This window comes from Carcharhinus amblyrhynchos, chromosome 1 (genome assembly GCF_965287045.1).
Source record: "Carcharhinus amblyrhynchos chromosome 1, sCarAmb.v2.hapA, whole genome shotgun sequence".
NCBI classification, from domain to species: domain Eukaryota; kingdom Metazoa; phylum Chordata; class Chondrichthyes; order Carcharhiniformes; family Carcharhinidae; genus Carcharhinus; species Carcharhinus amblyrhynchos.
The window spans coordinates 117,245,743-117,264,939 of record NC_137324.1 but is presented as its reverse complement, the minus strand read 5'-3'; the positions used below and the strand labels follow the sequence as shown (position 1 = coordinate 117,264,939).

Below are 19,197 nucleotides of genomic sequence, written 5' to 3'. Positions count from 1 at the left end.
TAATCCAATTTAAATTATCTGTCCCTGGCCGGGACTAATGAACATTTTTCCACATTTTTTTCTTTTTTCAGTGGCAAACTTATTAATAAATTCACATGTCTTCACTGAATTATTAAGCAACAATGTATTGTATAAAGGAAGTGAGGTATAAATAATGTTAACATGGATAAAATTGCTTATTAATGAATACAAGTAACTTAAGTAGTGCCATATGCTAATATTTTTCCATAATCCCTCTTCTATTTTGGTTGCTTGTCGCAGTGGATTAATAAAAAGCTGTGGGATTCAGGTTTGAAACTAGCTCAGATTAGTGGATTGAAAGTCTTATCATTCTAATATTTGTAAGATTGTGGGTGGAATTTTCCTTTTTTGAGGCAGTATCGCAGTGGGCAGGAAAAGCGGCCTTGGATCCTCTGCCCAATGCCCATCACCCCAGCAACTGCATCCATACCAACCCAACCACATCTGACCTGCATTCCCTTCTCCCATGTTTGAAGCCCCCAGGTATCTGACTCCCCCTGGATATCCAAGCTCCTGCATCCCCCCCCCCCCCCCCCCGCACCCCTACCCCCAACCACAATGTCTGACGCTTACCCAATATCCAAACGTCCCCTCTTTCTGATACCCGACTGCCTGCCTATGCCTGAACCCCCACATTACATTCACTTACCTTAGATACTTCTCTCTGATCTGTTATTTTTCAGATCAAGTCACCTTTTTTTTGGCAGCTGGTGCTGTCAAACAGGGTTGTATTCTCCTTCACTTTGCTTCTTTGACACTGCAATGTTGAGCTGGATGCACACTGCACTGCCTGAATCCCACCCAGCCTGAGACAGGAAGCTTGGGTGAGACAGGAACTTTAAAACAGGTAAGGCAGTACAGAATGGCAATACAAAATGTTGCTGATTGCCACTCGAGGAAGTTATATTGGTCTTTAATTTAACAGGTACTGCAGAAGCAGTAAGTATACCAGTATTAGTAAAAAGTAAGATAAGCAGTAAGATATATATGTATATCTGGGGAGTAATTTTCTGTCAGTACTATCTGGGTGGTGATCTGGTGAAATAGATCTCCTGTCCATTGTCAACCAACCAATTTGTATTTGAAATACATTTATCCCTTGGGTTGCAGTGATGAAAATTTATATTCTGGCATGAAGAATAGAAAACATGTGTATTTGGGACATAATATTTCTGAGGTTTTGGCTCAAGTAGAATAGAGGAATTTTATTCTACATATATGTGGCATAGTGAACAGTGAAGAAATTTGTCTCCAATTACAGTGGGATCTTGATCAATTGGGCCAGTGGGCTGATGAATGGCAGATGGAGTTTAATTTAGACAAATGCAAGGTGATGCATTTTGGTAGATTGAACCAGGGCAGGACTTACTCAGTTAATGGTAGGGCGTTGGGGAGAGTTACAGAACAAAGAGATCTAGGAGTACAGGTTCATAGCTCCTTGAAAGTGGAGTCACAGGTGGACAAAATTATGAAGAAGGTATTCAGCATGCTTGGTTTCATCGGTCAGAATTTTGAATACAGGAGTTGGAATGTCTTGTTGAAGTTGTACAAGACATTGGTAAGGCCACACTTGGAATACTATGTACAGTTCTGGTTCACCCTCTTATAGAAAGGATATTATTAAACTAGAAAGAGTGCAAAAGAGATATACTAAATGCTACTGGGACTTAATGGATTGAGATATAAGGAGAGGCTGGATAGACTGGGACATTTTTCTCTGGAGCGTAGGAGGCTGAGGGGTGATCTTATAGAGGTCTATAAAATAATGAGGGGCACAGACAAGGTAGATAGTCAATATCTTTTCCCCAAAGGTAGGGGAGTCTAAAACTAGAGGGCATAGATTTAAGGTGAGAGGGGAGAGACACAAAAGTGTCCAGAAGGGTACTTTTTTCACAAAGGATGGTGAGTGTCTGGAACAAGCTGTCAGAGGATGCAATAGGGGAAGGTACAATTTTGTCTTTTTAAAAAGCATTTAGATAGTTATATGGGTACAATGGGTACAGAGGGATATGGGCCAAATGCAGGCAATTGGGATTAAGAAAGGGCAGTATGGACAAGTTAGGCTGAAGGACCTGTTTCCATGCTGTAAACCTCTATGATCTCTATGACTCTATAGCCAATTTTACTTGACCATCAATTGCTGGGAACTCCAAATGGAAAGTTGTCCATTTGATTTTGTATTTTTTATGTTCAAAATGCTGACAAGGCTGCACCTATCTATGATAGCTCTGAGAAGATAGTGATTGGCCTTCTTTTTGAAATGCTGCAGTCTTTGAGGTGATGGTGTTCCCAGTGATGGTGAAGGGACTTGGGGGCTTGTATGCCTAAGATGGTGAAAAGAAATCTTGGAAGCTCACATGATCGTGGAACTCCATCCCACCCAACAGCACTGTGGGTGTCCCTATGCCTTAGGGCTAACAGTGATTCAAGAACATAGCTCACCATCACCTTCTCAAGGGCAACTAGGCATAGGCAATAAATGCGGCCTAGACAGCAACACCCACATCCCGTAAATGAATTTTTAAATATTGCTGTTAGCTTGCTGAACATGCAATGCACACAAATTCAGATACCCTATGGCAAAATGTCCAAAGATTACATAGAACATTACATAGAATCCCTACAGTGCAGAAGGAGGCCATTGGGTCCATCGAGTCTGCACTGACCACAATCCCACCCAGACCCTATCCCTGCAGCCCCATGTTTTTACCCTGCTATACCGCCTGAAACTAAGGGGTAATTTTCTCTGGCCAATCAACCTAACCCGCACATCTTTGGAGTGTGGAAGGAAACCCACACAAACCCAATGATGTGCAGGTTAGGTGAATTGGCCATGCTAAATTGCCCCTTACTGTCCAAAGATGCTCAGGTTATGTGGATTAGCCATAGTAAATGCGTGAGGTTACAGGATAGGGTGGGTTGCGGGGAAAGGTACTCAGTCAGAGAGTCGGTGTAGACTTGATGGGCCAAATAGCCTCTTTTGCAATGTAGGGATTTCATGATTCTATTAGTAAGGAACCAGAATAATAATAAATATCCTTTGAGTATAGGGATACCATTATTGGAATGTGAGTCCAAACAATGTGCAGGGAAATGGTTAAATTCTGTAACTGTCATAATGCAATCAAAACAACTGGCAGGTGTTCTGTTATTTAGCTACTGAGGAAGTTCTTGTAATTCTTCTGTGGATTCTTTATTTTCTTCGCATGAGTGGATGAGGGGTCATGTTAAATAATTTCATTACTTTGCCCGTATTTTCCAACTCATTTATTCTTGCTACCTGGTCCACTATTCATTTGTCTCATGCTATTATGATCATGCATTGGCATCACTGATAAAATGGAATAATTTCCAGAAACATAACAATTGATGAGTTTGTGGCAGGAGATCTAACAGAACCACACAGGAAATGGCAGAACAATGATGAGAGGCTTCCAGTAGTCATGATTATAGTAATCAACAATTTTGATACATTGGACTGATTTGCCTTATAACTGCTATCTTATTCAGCAATGTAGCAGTTGCATATTGTGCGATACCAAATAAACAACAAAATAATTACAGTGGTCCTGAAATTACACAGAGCGTAAAGAGCAGAAGTTTTAACTTCTTCACTTTCAGTTAAGATATTTTGTATACAATTCATCCAAGCCCAAATCTTCCAGTCCACATATCATGAGAGCTTTTGATTGTGAATGCTTTGTCAATTCTGACATACAAACCTATGTGAGAGTTTCCCACAAGTTTCAACTTGAATTGGGAAATTTCCCAGCCCCCAAGGTCCTGAGTTAGTGTGGAGACTTCAGACTGCTATGTGGGGTATATATGAATAGTTACCCAGGGAGTGTTAGACGGATTAAAACCTAATCTAATTCTGAGCTAAGTACAGAACTGACACATCCCCCATCCACCCCTTCCCCACTCCCCCCACTTCCCCGCCACCCAACTATCCACCATGACCCATCAATCCCACATGACTGCCTTTCCCCACTGGACCTGACAACCCACTTCACCACCACCTATCTCATTCACTGACCCACTTACTTCACCCAGCCTGCCACTCTACCCACCTGGGCAGCCCAGTCACACAGTGCTTAACACTGCTGCCTCACAGCGTCAGGGACCCAGGTTCAATTTTGGCCATGGGTGACTGTCTGTGTTGAGTATGCACATCCTCCCTGTGTCTGCATGGGTTTCCTCCAGTTTCCTCACAGAGTCCAAAGATGTGCAGGTTAGGTTCATTGGACATGCCAAATTCTCCCTTTGTGTACTCGAACAGGTGCCAGAGTGTGGCGACTAGGGGATTTTCACAGTAACTTCATTGCAGTGTTAACATAAATCTACTTGTGACTAATAATAAAAGATAGATAAATTTACTCATTCATCTCACCCATCCATTCATTCATTCACAAGGATTTAAAACTAGACTTCTAAACATGCCATAGACTACTAGTACTGGAAAATAGAAGGCATTCCATCTCCAGGTGCTCAGCCCTCTACCACCCCAAAGGATTTAACAAGCCCCACACTAACAACTTCAAACCTGCGGCGAGGGGAGCATATAATCCAGCCTCGTGTTTGGAAGCACTATTTAAATAGAAGTCACCTGTGCAAGTGCTCAGATCATTGGAATCTGTATATAAATCACTTGGTGCTATTTTGTCATTGCCTTCAAAATTGCTGTACTGCAGCTTTATTTTGCTAAAAACCGTCAGAGTTCAAGAAGGGACCATAGAGTGTTCAATATGGATGTTATCTACGCTGACCAAAGGAATAGCAGAAGTAGCAGTGGGTCTGGGGACCTCAGAAGGATGTAGACCACATAAGGCGGAGTGAAAAGCAAGGGAGGCACAGAGGGATGAGCCGGAGGAACAGATGATTTGGAGAGCCAGTTGTATTTGAATTGATTTATTTATTATTGTCACATGTATTAGTATACAATGAAAAGTTTTGTTTCTTATGCACTATGGAGACAAAACATTCCTTACATTGAGAAGGAAAGGAGAAAGTGCAGAATGTAGTGTTACAGTCATAGCTAGGGTGTCGAGAAAGATCAACTTAATACAAGGTAGATGCATTCAGAAATCTGATGACAGCAAGGAAAAAGCTGTTTTTAAGCCAATTGCTTAAACGTCACAATGTGGGACTCAGACATTTGTATCTTTTTTTCCTAAGAAGGTGGAAGAGAAAATGTCCGGGGTGCGTGAAGTCCTTGATTATGCTGACTACTTTTCTAAGGCAGTGAAAAGCGTAGACAGAGTCATTGGATGGGAGGGTGGTTTGCGTGATGGACTGCGCTTCATTCATGACCCTTGGTAGTTTTTTGCGGTCTTGGACAGAGCAGGAGCCACACCAAGCTGTGTTACAACCAAAAAGAATGCTTTCTGTGGTGCACCTGTAAAAGTTGGTGGATGTTCCCAATTTCTTAACTATCGCATCGGCATGGAGGGGCCAGGATGGGTTATTGGTAATCTGGACACCTTGAAACTTGAGGCTGTCAACCATTTCCACAGGGATCAGTTTTGAGGCCTCAATTCTTTAGAATCTATATTAATTACTTGGATGAAGGAACTGATGATCTGGTTGCTAAATTTGCTGATGACACAAAGATAGGTAGGTAATTAAGTGGTTAGTAGTTCTATGGGAAAGAGGTCAAGGAGAGTGTAATAGATGATCAGTTTGAACGGGCAAGAGGTAAGATCAGAGCAAAGCTAATGTAGTAGAAAAGCAAAGACTGGAAAGGTAAGGAAAAGAGAAAGCTTTGAGGCAGTTCAAAGTATGATTTCAATCTCAGCAATGAAGAAATTCATGATCTAATTAAACAAGTTGCTTGAAGTGAGGGTTGAGAGGAGAGGGGTAAGAGATTTAAGGTGAGCACTAAAGGGTTATCTTTGCTTTCCAGCATTATCCTGGGGTAGCTTGTGGTGCCGAGAAACTGTGGCATAACAATAATTGCTTCCCACTCTATCCATCTTTACCAATTGTGAACCAATTCATTCCTCAAGTCAAGTGGGAGTAAATTAATGCATGATTCTTGAAATTGTGCAGAATTGTAAAGCAGCTTCAGACAGTGGGCATACCGAGATGGTGAAACAACAGCCTATGAAATAGAATCCTACAGTGCAGAAGAAAGCCATCCGGCCCATCAAGTCAGTATCACTGATGATACAAAGAACAAAAAAAAACAAAGAACAACCCAGCACGGGAAACAGGCCCTTCGGCCCAACGAGCCCGCGCCGCCGCATCACCCTACACCTATTCTACCCTGCGTATCTACAAATAGAACCCCTGACTTAGCCAGATTCAGGGGAGAATAGTGTCAATTTGGTAAAACCAATCAGCCTAAGAGCACATCTTTGGGGTGTGGGAGGAAACCGGAGCACCCACGCATCCACAGGGAGAATGCACAAACTCCCACAGACACAGGCCCAAATCCATGTATCTGCACAGCTAGCAGTGCTAGTCACCGAGCTGTTGCGGCGCCCGTCTACCGGTCCAGGATCAAGCACACGCACCGACACGAAATACTAGGCCACTCCCGGAACTTCCAAGAGTAGCCCACGCACGACCCACCGTGTGCATGCCCCTCGTTTGACAACGAGGTGGACCTCCACCTGCGGAATAAAAAGACAAAAACGTTAATCACAAGCCTGCCTTTCCGGTGTCTCCCAAGGTTCTAACCCTTATTTAATAACCCCTACCATAACCCTCCATCCTCGTTTCACTCATGTGCCTATCTAACTGAACCTTAAACGAGTCCAACGTTCCCGCCTCCACCACCCTACTCGGTAGCGCGTTCCATACCCCCACAACTCTCTGCGTAAAGAACCTTCCTCTCATATCCAAATTATACCTCTCCCCCCTCACCCTTAAATCATGTCCTCTTGTATTTGTAACCAATCTAGGGAGCAGTCTCTCACTATTGACTCTGTCTATTCCCTTCAGTATCTTATATACCTCTATCATGTCCCCCCTCAATCTCCGTCTTTCCAAGGAGAACAGTCCCAGTTTCTCCAACCTTTCATCGTAACCCAGCCCCTCCATGCCAGGCAACATCCTGGTAAACCTCCTCTGCACCCTTTCCAGAGCCTCCACGTCCTTCCGGTAGTAAGGTGACCAGAACTGGACGCAGTACTCCAAATGTGGTCTAACCGACGTTCTATACAACTGAAGCATTAGACGGCAGCTTTTAAACTCTATACCCCTTCCTATAAAGGCTAGCATTCCATAAGCCTTCCTGACAACATTCTCCACTTGTGTCGCAACCTTCATGGATTTGTGAACCTGCACTCCCAGGTCCCTCTGTGTTTCTATACTCCTAATTTGTCTACCTTTAATCACATAGCTCCTCTCTACATTATTCCTTCCAAAATGCATCACCTCGCATTTGTCAGGATTAAATTCCATCTGCCACCTATCTGCCCAATGCACCAACCTATCTATATCCTGTTGTATCACCTGACAATCCACTTCAGTACCCGCCAACCCTGCCATCTTGGTGTCATCAGCAAACTTGCTGATCACACCACCTACGCTCTCTTCCAAGTCATTTATGTATACTACAAAGAGGAGAGGTCCCAGTACTGAACCCTCCGGCACACCGCTGGTCACTGGCCTCCCGCCGGACAAAGTCCCCTCCACAACTACCCTCTGTCTCCTATTACCCAGCCAGTTCTCGATCCACCTAGCTACCTGACCTCGTATCCCATGCGCCTTAACCTTTTCTACCAGCCTACCATGAGGGACTTTGTCAAACGCCTTACTGAAATCCATATAGATGACATCAACGGCTCTCCCATCGTCAACCGTTTTTGTCACCTCCTCAAAGAATTCCACCAGATTCGTAAGGCAAGACCTCCCTCTGAAAAAACAATGTTGCGTATCCCCAATCAGACCACAACGCTCCAAATGCTCATACATCCTACCCCTAAGTACTTTTTCCATTAATTTCCCTACCACCGATGTCAAACTCACCGGTCTATAATTTCCAGGGTTATCCCTACTACCTTTTTTGAACAGCGGTACCACATTTGCTACCCTCCAGTCTTCTGGAACCTCACCTGTGTCCAAAGAAGAGACAAAGATTTGCGCCAGAGGCCCAGCAATTTCATCTTTCACCTCCCTAAGCAGCCTGGGATAAATACCATCAGGCCCCGGAGCTTTATCCGTCCTTACGCTACCTAAAAGCCCTAGCACTTCCTGCCTCGTAATAGATATTTCCTGCAGCTGATCCTCAGCTCCCTCCAAGAGACCGCACGATTCCGAACCCCTCTCCTTCGTGAATACCGACGCAAAGTATTCATTCAGGAGCTCCCCCATTCCCTCCGACTCAATACATATCTCCCCACTTTTGTCCCTAAGAGGACCAATTTTCCCTCTAACTACTCTCTTGCTCCTAATATAGGAATAAAATGCCTTCGGATTTTCCTTAATCCTACCAGCCAAAGCCATTTCATGCCCTCTCTTCGCCCTTCTAATTCCCCTTTTAAGCTCCCTCCTACTCTCTCTATATTCCTCCAGTGCACTCTCCGTACCCAGTCGTTTCGACCTAACATACGCCTCCCTCTTCTTCCTGACCAAGTCTTCAATACCCCCTGTAATCCACGGCTCTCTAATCCTACCTTTCCCATCCTTCCGCTTAACCGGAACATACCCCCCCTGCAGCCATTTCATTTTGCCCTTAAAAGCCTCCCACTTGCCAACCGTGGACTTGCCAGCTAACAGTCCCTCCCAATCAGTGTCCTGCAGCTCCCTCCTAATCCTGCCATAGCTCGCCTTTCCCCAGTTCAGCACACTCCCGTTCGGCCGGCACTCGTCCCTTTCCATTTTTATCCTAAAGTAGACGGACTTGTGGTCACTATTAGCCACATGTTCGCCTACCTCTACCTCTCCCACCTGCCCCGGCTCATTACCCAACACTAAATCCAGTATAGCCCCTCCCCTAGTCAGGCTAGTTACATACTGCTCTAGACACCCTTCCAAAACACATTTCACAAACTCCTCTCCCTCCGTACCCCCAGCTCTAGGCCCCCTCCAATTCACTCCAGGAAGATTAAAGTCACCCACTACAACCACCCTATTCTTCCTGCACCTATCCAAAATGCCCCTACAAATGCCTTCCTCCACTGACCTCGGGCTGTTGAGTGGCCTATAATACACCCCTAGCAACGTAATCTCTCCCTTTTTATTCCTCAACTCCACCCACAGTGACTCAATCCCTATCTCTTCTATATTGTCCTCCCTCTGCACTACTGTGATGCTTTCCTTGACTAACAGTGCCACCCCTCCACCTCTCTTCAACCCTCCTCTGTCACACCTAAAACACTTGTACACAGGAACATTCAGCTGCCAGTCCTGCCCTTCCCTTAACCATGTCTCTGTTACAGCCACCACATCTAACTGCCTCACAAACATCAAGGCCCTAAGCTCATCCGTTTTCCCTGCCACACTCCTAGCATTGAAACAGACACAGTTCAACCCACAAGTGTCCCTCGGAACCTCCTTCTCCCTGATACTTTTCCTTTCACCCGACTCTCTCCCACCAGATGTGGTGATTGTGTGGAGAAAATTGACTCCAGTGTGTAATCTGGGAGTTAATTATGACAGTTCCCAACAGTAAGGAAAGAGGTACCATCCATTTCACACACTGCTTGATATTTTTTCTCTCCGACTACCTATCGATGCCCCTTTTCCCACATTGTGACAACAGTTAAAATCAGCCCCTTGAAGGAGGTTACTGGAAGAATGAAATCCTTCCCAGTTGCTAACAGCTAAAAGCAAACATTTTGTTTTGAGGGAAGCAGCAAAAGGTAAGTGTGTGATTAAAATGAGAAGGAAGGTCAGTGTGATGACTTATTGTGTTTGGAGAAACTTTGAAACCAGGGAGGAAAGTGTTGCTGCAGGAGGATATGTCTGTGGGGAAATGGAATGCAGGACAATTTTGATCTGTGGCACTGAACCCATTAAGTGATGGTCTAGTGTTGACCTCCTCCCTACAAACCTGTCACAAGAGTCAAACTGGGCACTCATTTGCCAACTGAGACAGTCTGCTCATAAGCCTATAAGGTTCTCTGTTGCTGTGTGCTTAGTTGCCAGGCTGGAGATGCGTTTAGTATATGTCTAAATTTCTCAACAGCAGTGAGTAAAAATACAGTTTGGTTAAAAAGGTAGAAGCGCACTTTAAATGTAAGGCAGACCCCACTGGGAAACCTGCAATCGCCCTCCTCCCTATCCTTGTAACACCATGCATTTAACAGATTCCGCACAGTCAGTGAGCCAAGGCTGAAATTGAACCCAGGTTCCTGCCACTGAGGCAGCAGTGCTAACCATTGTGCCACCGTGTCACCCCTTGGATTCCAATGGATTTATTTTTCTTATTTTTAAAAATAGGTAGAGAATGATATTTGTGGGTTTTTTTCCTGGATTCCTGTGTGAATCATGGCAGCTTGTATTGAGATAAGTGAGCTCACGCATAGCTTGGCAAAAACTGTCAGTAAAATTAGATCGTTAGCAGATATAAACAAAAGGATCACTGGAAATGTGTGAAGTATTGATCTGTAGTTGGGTGCCCCAGGACATGATGTGTTGTTGGTTGCCATGAAAGGGAACACTATTTGATCTTTCCCTGTCAGTTGTTAGTTTGGTCCACCAGGACTGGTGGTGGTCTCTGGCACTTAGATCAGCTTAGTGCTTCGGGCTTGAAAGCCTTTCACAAGCTGCCTAGGAATGGTTCTGTGCTCTTCAGATTGCAAAGTATTGAACAATGTGGCAATTGGCACAGTTTGGGATCTTCCGGTAAGACACAGATAATCCTTATCTAGTTGTGTATGTGTTTTTCTTCAAGAAACAAAAAAAATGCATTATCTGAGACTGCAGTGATTTATGTTTTGGGAGTGCAGATTTTGGGGTTGGTTAGCTAGGTAGCCAGAGTGTGGTTAAGGATAATACCAGCAGTGTGGGGTTTGATCCAGGTATGCAGTCTGCCTCCTCACCCTGTCCTGTGGAAAAAATCACTGCATAAGCCATAGTTTAGCAACCCTCCAATAATTGAGGATGCTACCTGAAGAAGAAGTAGTGTAGATTTTAGACATCAGGTGGCCAAGAGTGTGGCCAGGAGATGGGATCCGTTTGAGGCTAAGGCCTCATTATTATCCCTGTTGCTCAGAGGCTCTTAGTCATTGCAATATTGAGTAGCCCAGAGACTGATTGTTAGCAGCCAACTGGACAAGGCATGACTGGACGTCATGAGGAAGGATATGGAACAGGGTACAGCACATTACGTTTTTGGAGCCAGGAGGAGCACTTCTGCTCCTTTTAGAATGGACGCATATAATCTTAAGTAGGTCAAACTATTTTTGACCCTGTTTACCAATACTGCTGAGTAAAACCAGTCATTGCCAAAGCTGGCAATTAGAATCTGATGTGATTTGATTTATTATTGTCGCATGTATTGGGATACAGTGGAACGTATTGTCTCTTGCATGCTACACAGACAAAACATACCATACACAGAGTACATAGGAGAGAAGGAAAGGAGAGGGCGCAGTGTTGTACTCACAGATAGGGCACAGAGAAAGATCAGTTTAATATATGGTAGATCCATTCAAAAGTCAGATGGCAGCAGGGAAGAAGCTGTCCTTGAGTTGGTTGATCTCAGACTTTTTATCTTTTTCCCGATGGAAGAAGGTGAAAGAGAGTACATCTGGGATGCATGGGGTCCTTGATTATACAAGCTGCTTTCCCAAGACAGCAGGATGTGCAGATGGGGTCACTGGATGGGAGGCTGGTTCGTGTGATGGACTGGGCTATGCAGTTTCTTGTGGACTTGATCAGAGCAGCAGCCATACTAAGCTGTGATACAACCAGAAAGAATGCTTTCTATGTACATGAGTAAACATTGAGAGTCATGGCGCACATGCCAAATTTCCTTAGTCTTCTCAGAGAATAGAGATGTTGGCGGGTTTTCCAAATAATAGTGTCAGTGTTGAGGGACCAAGTCAGATTGTTGGTGATCTGGATGCTGAGAAAAATGAGCCATAGAACCCGATTTACCTATTAGAAAGATCCACACTTGAAACTATGCTGGAGCTCTGGCTGACCAGAGAAAGACAGCAGGATATTTTTTGCCTGGAAATTTCAGGGCTTCTATCAATTTTCCCCCTGTTGAAGGCAGTGAAGCTCTCCCTATTCGTCTTGCCGATATTTATTTGTGGTTTAGGATTGCCGCAAGGGCATCAGGAAACTGATGGCAACCCCAGATCCAACACGCTTCAATCAGGCAGCATGGTGGCAAAGTGCTGCTTCAGAGTACCAGGGGCCTGGGTTCAATTCCCAGCTTGGCTCACTGTCTCCTCCCTGCCTGCGTGGGCTTTCTCCGGGTGCTCCAGCTTCCTCCGGGTACTCCGGTTTTCTCCTACTGTCCGAAAGATGTGTTGGTTAGGCATACTCGCTGTGCTAAATTCTCCCTCAGTGTACCCGAACAGATACCAGAGTGTGGTGACTAGGGGATTTTCACAGTAACTTTGTTACTGTGTTCATGTAAGCCTACTTGTGACACTAATAAATAAACTTAAAACACTGAGACCAACTGCTAAAACGACCCATGCAAAGTCACTTTGTAGATCCGTAGAATCAATATAAAGACAGCTACAAAATAAAATGTGGGACATTCAATATTCAGAATGCTGCGTGACAGACTGTGGATTTTAGATCTCATCCTTCTGCGAAGGGTTGCACGTTTTATTTTGCTGTGAGTCCATGCTCTCTGACCCAGACAGCAGGTGGTGCACTGAAGTGTGCCACATCCACTTTCAGCAGGTCTTGACCATAGTGGCTACTTGTCTGTGCAGATGGTGTCATGACACTTGCAATGTTTGAGGCACGCTCCAAGGGCAGACCCTTGTTTATAAGTGACTCTGGTCACCTCCCTAATGGACTTCTGCTGTTCCCTGACCCATGCCATTTGCCTCCAATCAGGTGAGACATTCAGAGCTATTAGATGCAATTCAGAGCCAAGTGGGGAAAAAAATTCCTCGCATATAGAATTGCACATTTACAGAATATGAGACTTATGGGAATAGCAAGGAAAGGAGAGCTTTGAAAAATGTGTTCCAGCATAGGGCGAGGCCTGCACAGTGGGAGTGATGAGAGATTCTGAGAATTAGGGCACTCATGAGGGAAGATTAGAGGCAGAAGAAGATCAGAACCATGGAAGAAGTTGTCAGTGAGATTGGGAGAAAGCTAAGCAGAGATGATGGGGTTGGAGGCTGGAGATAGGGGGTAACTCAGTGGGAGGAGTGATAGAGATCTCGTTAACCCCTCAACACCAGAAGGCAGTTTAATGCAATTTTCAGATCAATGTAAATGTGGAGCAAACCACAAATGGAAAGCTGCCTTAATATCTAAATTGAGAGTCGAATGTTGATTTTGAGACCCGATGTTAATCTTCAAATACAAACAGGTATAGCATGCACCCTGCATTTCCCTTCTTTCTCTCCGAAGATATTAACTCCTATGGACAATATGAATGCAACAGATGTTGTTACTTTATATCCATGTCAAACACTACAGACAGTCAATTTGACCAAGGGAAGAGTGAAGCAGCACAATGAAGCCTAATTCTGTTCTCACTTAAGATCCACATGCATACTTCTTGCAAGCTTTCCAGTTTTGCTAGGACTTCATTTGACCAGATGTGGCAAGAGTCATACTTGAACCATTTGATCAAGGAGCCCAGCAAAACTGGAATCAATAGGAATTGGAGGGGAAAACACTTAGCACAAAGGAAAATGGTTGTGGTTCTTCGAGGTCAATCACCTTTGCCCCAGAATATCACTGCAGGAGTTCTTCATGATAGTGTCCTTGGCCCAACCATCTTAAGTTGCTGCATCAATGACTTTTGCTCCATCATAAGTTCAGAAGTTGGGATGTTACAGATAGATTTTTAATCATAAAGGAATCAAAAGTTATGGGGATAATGTAGAAAAGTGAAGTTGAGGATTGTCACATCAGATCAGTGATGATCTCATTAAATGGCAGAGCAGAATCAGTGGGCCAAATAGACTATTTCTGCTCCTATGTCTCATGGTCTTATGTTTGCTGATTAACCCCCAACATGCATCATTATTTATGACTCCTCTAATACGGAAGCATGTCCATCAGCACCCCGGACATTCTTTTCTCCACCTTCTTCTGCCGGGAAAATGATATAAAATTTGAAATCATGTATCAACTGACTCAGGAACAGCTTCTTCCCTGCTGCTGTAAGACTTTTGAATGGACTTACCTTGCATTAAGTTGATCTTTGTCTATATCCTAGCTACAACTGTAACACCCCATTCAGCACACTCTCATTTCATTCTCAAGGTACGGAACGTGTTGCCTGTATCGTGTGCAAGAAACAATACTTTTCACTGTATGCTAATATATGTGACAATAATAAATCAAATCAAGAATTGGACAACATTTAGGCTTGGACTGAAAAGTGGCAAGTAACAGTCACACCACACAGATGTAGGAGCAGAAGTAGTCCATTTGGCCCATCAATTCTGCTCAGCCATTCAATGAGATCATGACTGATCTGATGTGATAATCCTCAACTCCACTTTCCTGCATTATCCCCATAATTTTTAATTCTTTTATGATTAAAAATCTATCTGTAACATCTAGAGAATGATCATGTCCAACATAAGAGAATCTAACTATCTCCTCTTAATATTCAATGGCATTAACATTGTTGAATCCCCCACATTAATATCTTAGGGGGTACCATTGTCCATAAACTGAACTGGATCAGCCACAGAAATAGTTTGGTCATAAGGGTAGGTCAGAGGCTGTGACAAGTAACGTGCCTCCCATTTCCCCAAAACTGTCCACCATCTACCAAACACAAGTCAGGAGTGCAGTGGAATACTCTCCACTTACCTGGATGAGTGCAGCTCCAACAACACTCAAGAAGTTTGAAACCATCCAGAACAAATCCAGCCTGCTTGATTGGCACCCCATCCACCAACTTAAACATTTGTTCCCTCTACCACTAATACACAGTGGTAGCAGTGCGTACCATCTGTAAGATGCATTGCAGCAACACATCAAAGCTCCTTTAACACGCCCTTCAATATCCGTGACCTCTACCATCTGGATGAGCAGGGGCAGTAAATGCATGGGATTACCATCACTATAAATTTCCCTCTAAACCACATGATGTGGAACTACATTAAGTTCCTTCATTGTCCAGCACTTTGACAAAGGGTCATCTGGATTTGAAATGTCAGCTCTTTCCTCTCCTTACAGGTTCTGCCAGACCTGCTGAGATCTTGCAGCGTTTTCTGTTTTAGTTCCTTCATTGTCATTGGGTCAACATTCTGTAAATCTCTTCCTAAGATTATTATGAGTGTACCTACACCACGATTGTTCAAGGAAGTTTCTCAACACCATCTTCTCAATGCAATTGAAGGATACTCAATAAATGCTGGCTGAGCCAGTGATTCCCACACCCGTGGAAAAGAAAACATAATTGGACATTGATTCGAGGCAGGGACTTTCTCTCTCGACCCAAAAACACTTCCCTATCTTTTGACAAATTTTTAAAGACTGTCAATTCTCCCCAATCATTCATTCCAATGCTGCCACACTTTGAGGAAAGCTTCCAAGTGTCTTTGAAGCATTTTCTTTGCCTTTTTATACATGTACAGCTGACCATGCATACAGCAGCAAGGAAGAACTAGTGCTGTTTAAAAGTATCATCAACTACTTCCAGCTTAATTGCTGATTCATCTCCATTAGGTCTACTGAATCTATGGGAATACAGTGTTGGTGAAGGCGAGGAAGTGGTACTGCATGCAGTGAAGGCCTGGTTGTGACAGCAAGGGTTCAAGGCTGACCACTTACTCCCAGTCACAATTGGCATAGTTACCGTCCCTCTTTGGCTGCAGTATGAGAGGAAGAATGAGCAGAAGCAGCAAACTGATCACACACTGGGAGGAGAGGGAGGGAAAAGAGGCTCTCACCAGGAGGCTGTATCCATTCAGGGTCTTCCAGGAATGCTTCTTTTACCTCCATGTAAGCTGCTAAGAGTGTGCCTTGTCTATGCTTTATGAAGGAGATGCTCGAAGAACTCTACCACAGGACAGCATGAAGTCACAATGGTTAGCACTGCTGCCTCACAGCGCCAAGGAACAGGGTTTGATTCCCGGCATGGGTCACTGCCTGTGTGGAGTTTGCACATTCTCCCCCTGTCTGCATAGGTTTTCCTCCCACAGTCCAAAAATGTGTGGGTTAGGTTGATTGGCCATGCTAAATTGCTCCTTAGTCTTTGGGAGATGTCAGAGGGATTCATAGGATAAATATGTGGGGTTACGTGGATAGGGCCTGGCTGAGATTGTTGTTGGTGCATGTTCAATGGGCTGAATGGCCTCTTTCTGCACTGTAGCGATTCTACAATCTTGCAACCAGGCTAACAACTCCCGCTGGCACAGTGGTTAGCGCTGCTGCCTCACAATGCCAGACATGAGTTTGACTGCGATCCCCACCCCCCAGAGGCCAACCCCCCATTAGGCCCCACTTCCCCTATGCCAGTGGAAAATGTCAAGGTTTCCCCAGGGCATTGGCATTTTGCCCTTTGGGCAGTGCTGGGGGCCCAGGTTGGCACTGCCAAGGTGACATCTCCCAGCACCCCACAGTCTGGGGGGGGGTCTCAATGGCCTTCCCCTTCACTCCAGCAGGGTTGGATCACCAGCTCCCTGCAAGTGGGGAGCAATTCTAAACCCCGATTGAATGAACCACTCCTGGTGGGCGGGGGGATGCTAGTGGGCCTGGAGGTGCTAATGGGATTTAAATTGCATTTTAATTAGAATCTGCATATATTATGCGACTCCACATCGATTTCTGGTGCAGAGCTGAAAACTCGTGGAGGGAAGTCTGTGAAACGGCCTCTGCTCGAATCTCCTGGCCCATTGCGCTACAAAAGCAGTGCAATGCAATGGGAGAATCATTCACAAGTCTTTTTTAAAGGCTGTGCAACAGTTGCTTTTCTACGATAGCCAATGTCCATCTATCCTTGTCCACCTCACCCAATGATTTCTGACAGGTAATTGGGTAAAAACGCTTCCCACTGTAATCACCAGTGAATCTAAATTGTGCTACAATCACAGCTGCAGCATTAATAGGTGGATAGCTTTTTATTTTTAGCTATCTCCATCTTTCTGTCAAAAGATGATGGTTGACATGCAGTTGGCTTGCTCTTTAGCATTTGCTTATAGTCTTGACAAGGCTGCCATAGGCTGAAGCCTGGGGATATGCATTTTCCCTCTTAGTGAAGGAACAATGCAGAGGTTCTATTGAATCTAAAGGCCGTGAGAAGGTAGGTTACAAAATGCTGTAAAAACTGTGTACGCAAGGGAATATACTGTAGCTCTGATTCTTTTCAAGGCGGTAGATATATTTCACAAATAAGCTTATGGCCAAGCTTTGGAAACCCAGAGCAAAATAATAATTTGTCAGCAGTTGAAATATTTTACTAGGCAATCTCGCATCAGGTAATGTGGTGAGCTCGTCTTTTACCTTTTATGGTTTTATAAACTTTGTCTGCACCTCCTCTTGTATATTAACAAAGTCATTATTCAGCATTGATGTCAGACAACAGATAAAAGTGCCTTTAGCCTTCAGAGATTTATGGGTCCAGAGAAAACCAAGGGTAATGGTGTGTGCGCTTCCCCTGTTTAAGTGTCAACCGTACAAACAACCACTTAAAATAGATTTATGTTGACCACAAAATCTGACCTCTGTATAGTGTTAAATTGTCAATTCAAAAGTGCAACCTTTATTGCATATCATTAATTTAAAAAAAAGACCTGTTATTTCCTATGGAAAAAAAATCATTTTAATGCTTCTTGGTAATACAATGCATTTCTTCAAATGAGGATTCACAATTAGCAAGCAATCAATTTGCCATTTTTTTCGTTTCAATGTCTGCAAACAGGGAGAGAAATTTGGTGCGTGCAATTGATGTGCTGCATCTAGGAGTAAGTTAAGAAAGAAATGGGGTAAGAATGAGTTAGGATACCATTGGCCTAATGTTAAATAGGGCACAACAATTTAAGTTAGCTTCTCGTTCATCTAATTCTGAAGTAATCTTTTAAATGTGATGACCCCAACATTTTTCAACTTTAGAAATGACCATGACCGTAAGAATCAAATGAAAGACACAAAATTATTTAATTTTATTACCTAAATAAGTAAAAGAATGTAGCATAATAATGTTTACTTATATATCAATTCATAATGCCTGTCCTAGTGACCAGTACTCCACATCCCTGTCCCTGTCAGCCACCTGTATCATTTGACTCCAAGAAGAGCTTCCGATCATATATCTGTGATATCACAAAGACGGCCTATTTCCACCTCTGTAAAATTGCCCAACTCCACCTTTGTCTCAGCTTATCTGACACTAAAATCCTCAGCCAGACTTTCGGTACCTATAGACTTAATTACTCCAACACACTCCTGAACAGCTACCCATTTTCCACCCTCCATACACTTACAGAATCCCTACAGTGCAGAAGGAGGCCATTCGACCCATCAAGTCTGCGTGAACACCATCCTACCCAAGCCCTATTCCCATAATCCCACATATGTATCCTGCTAATCTCCTGACACTAAGGTCAATTTAGAATGGCCAATCAATCTAAACTGCACATCTTTGGAGTTGGGCAGGAAATCGGAGTAAACGCACGCAGACACGGGGAGAATGTGCAAACTCCACACAGACAGTCACCCAAGGCTGGAACTGAACCCGGGTTCCTGGCAAAGTGAGGCAGCAGTTCTAACCACTGTGCCATCATGCTGCTGTCAGAAGGAACGTGTGGTGTTATCCCTCAGCAGCATGGGTGTTTACATTATTTCACATTTCCGAAGGATAGGCTGGTCACAATGCCACCTGAGTTTTTTTAAATGTAGGTAATGCTGGCTGGGCCAGCGTTTATTGCCCAATCTTAACTGCCCTCCATTTCAGAGGGCATTTGAGTGTCAACCACATTGCTGTGACTCTGGAATCACATCTAGGCCAGACCAGGTAAGGAAGGCAGATTTTCTTCCCTAAAGGACATTAGTTAGCCAAGTGTTTTTTTAACAACAACCATCATTAGACTTTTAATTCCAAATATTTTTATTGAATTCAGA

General features: G+C 43.9%; 1 protein-coding gene across 7 annotated transcripts in view; it reads left to right on the top strand.

Annotated features, from left to right (window-relative positions):
* The window catches only part of ndst3 (N-deacetylase/N-sulfotransferase (heparan glucosaminyl) 3), a 765,674-nt gene that overhangs the window by 490,417 nt on the left and 256,060 nt on the right, over window positions 1-19,197 (top strand). The gene's annotated exons all lie outside the window — the stretch shown is intronic.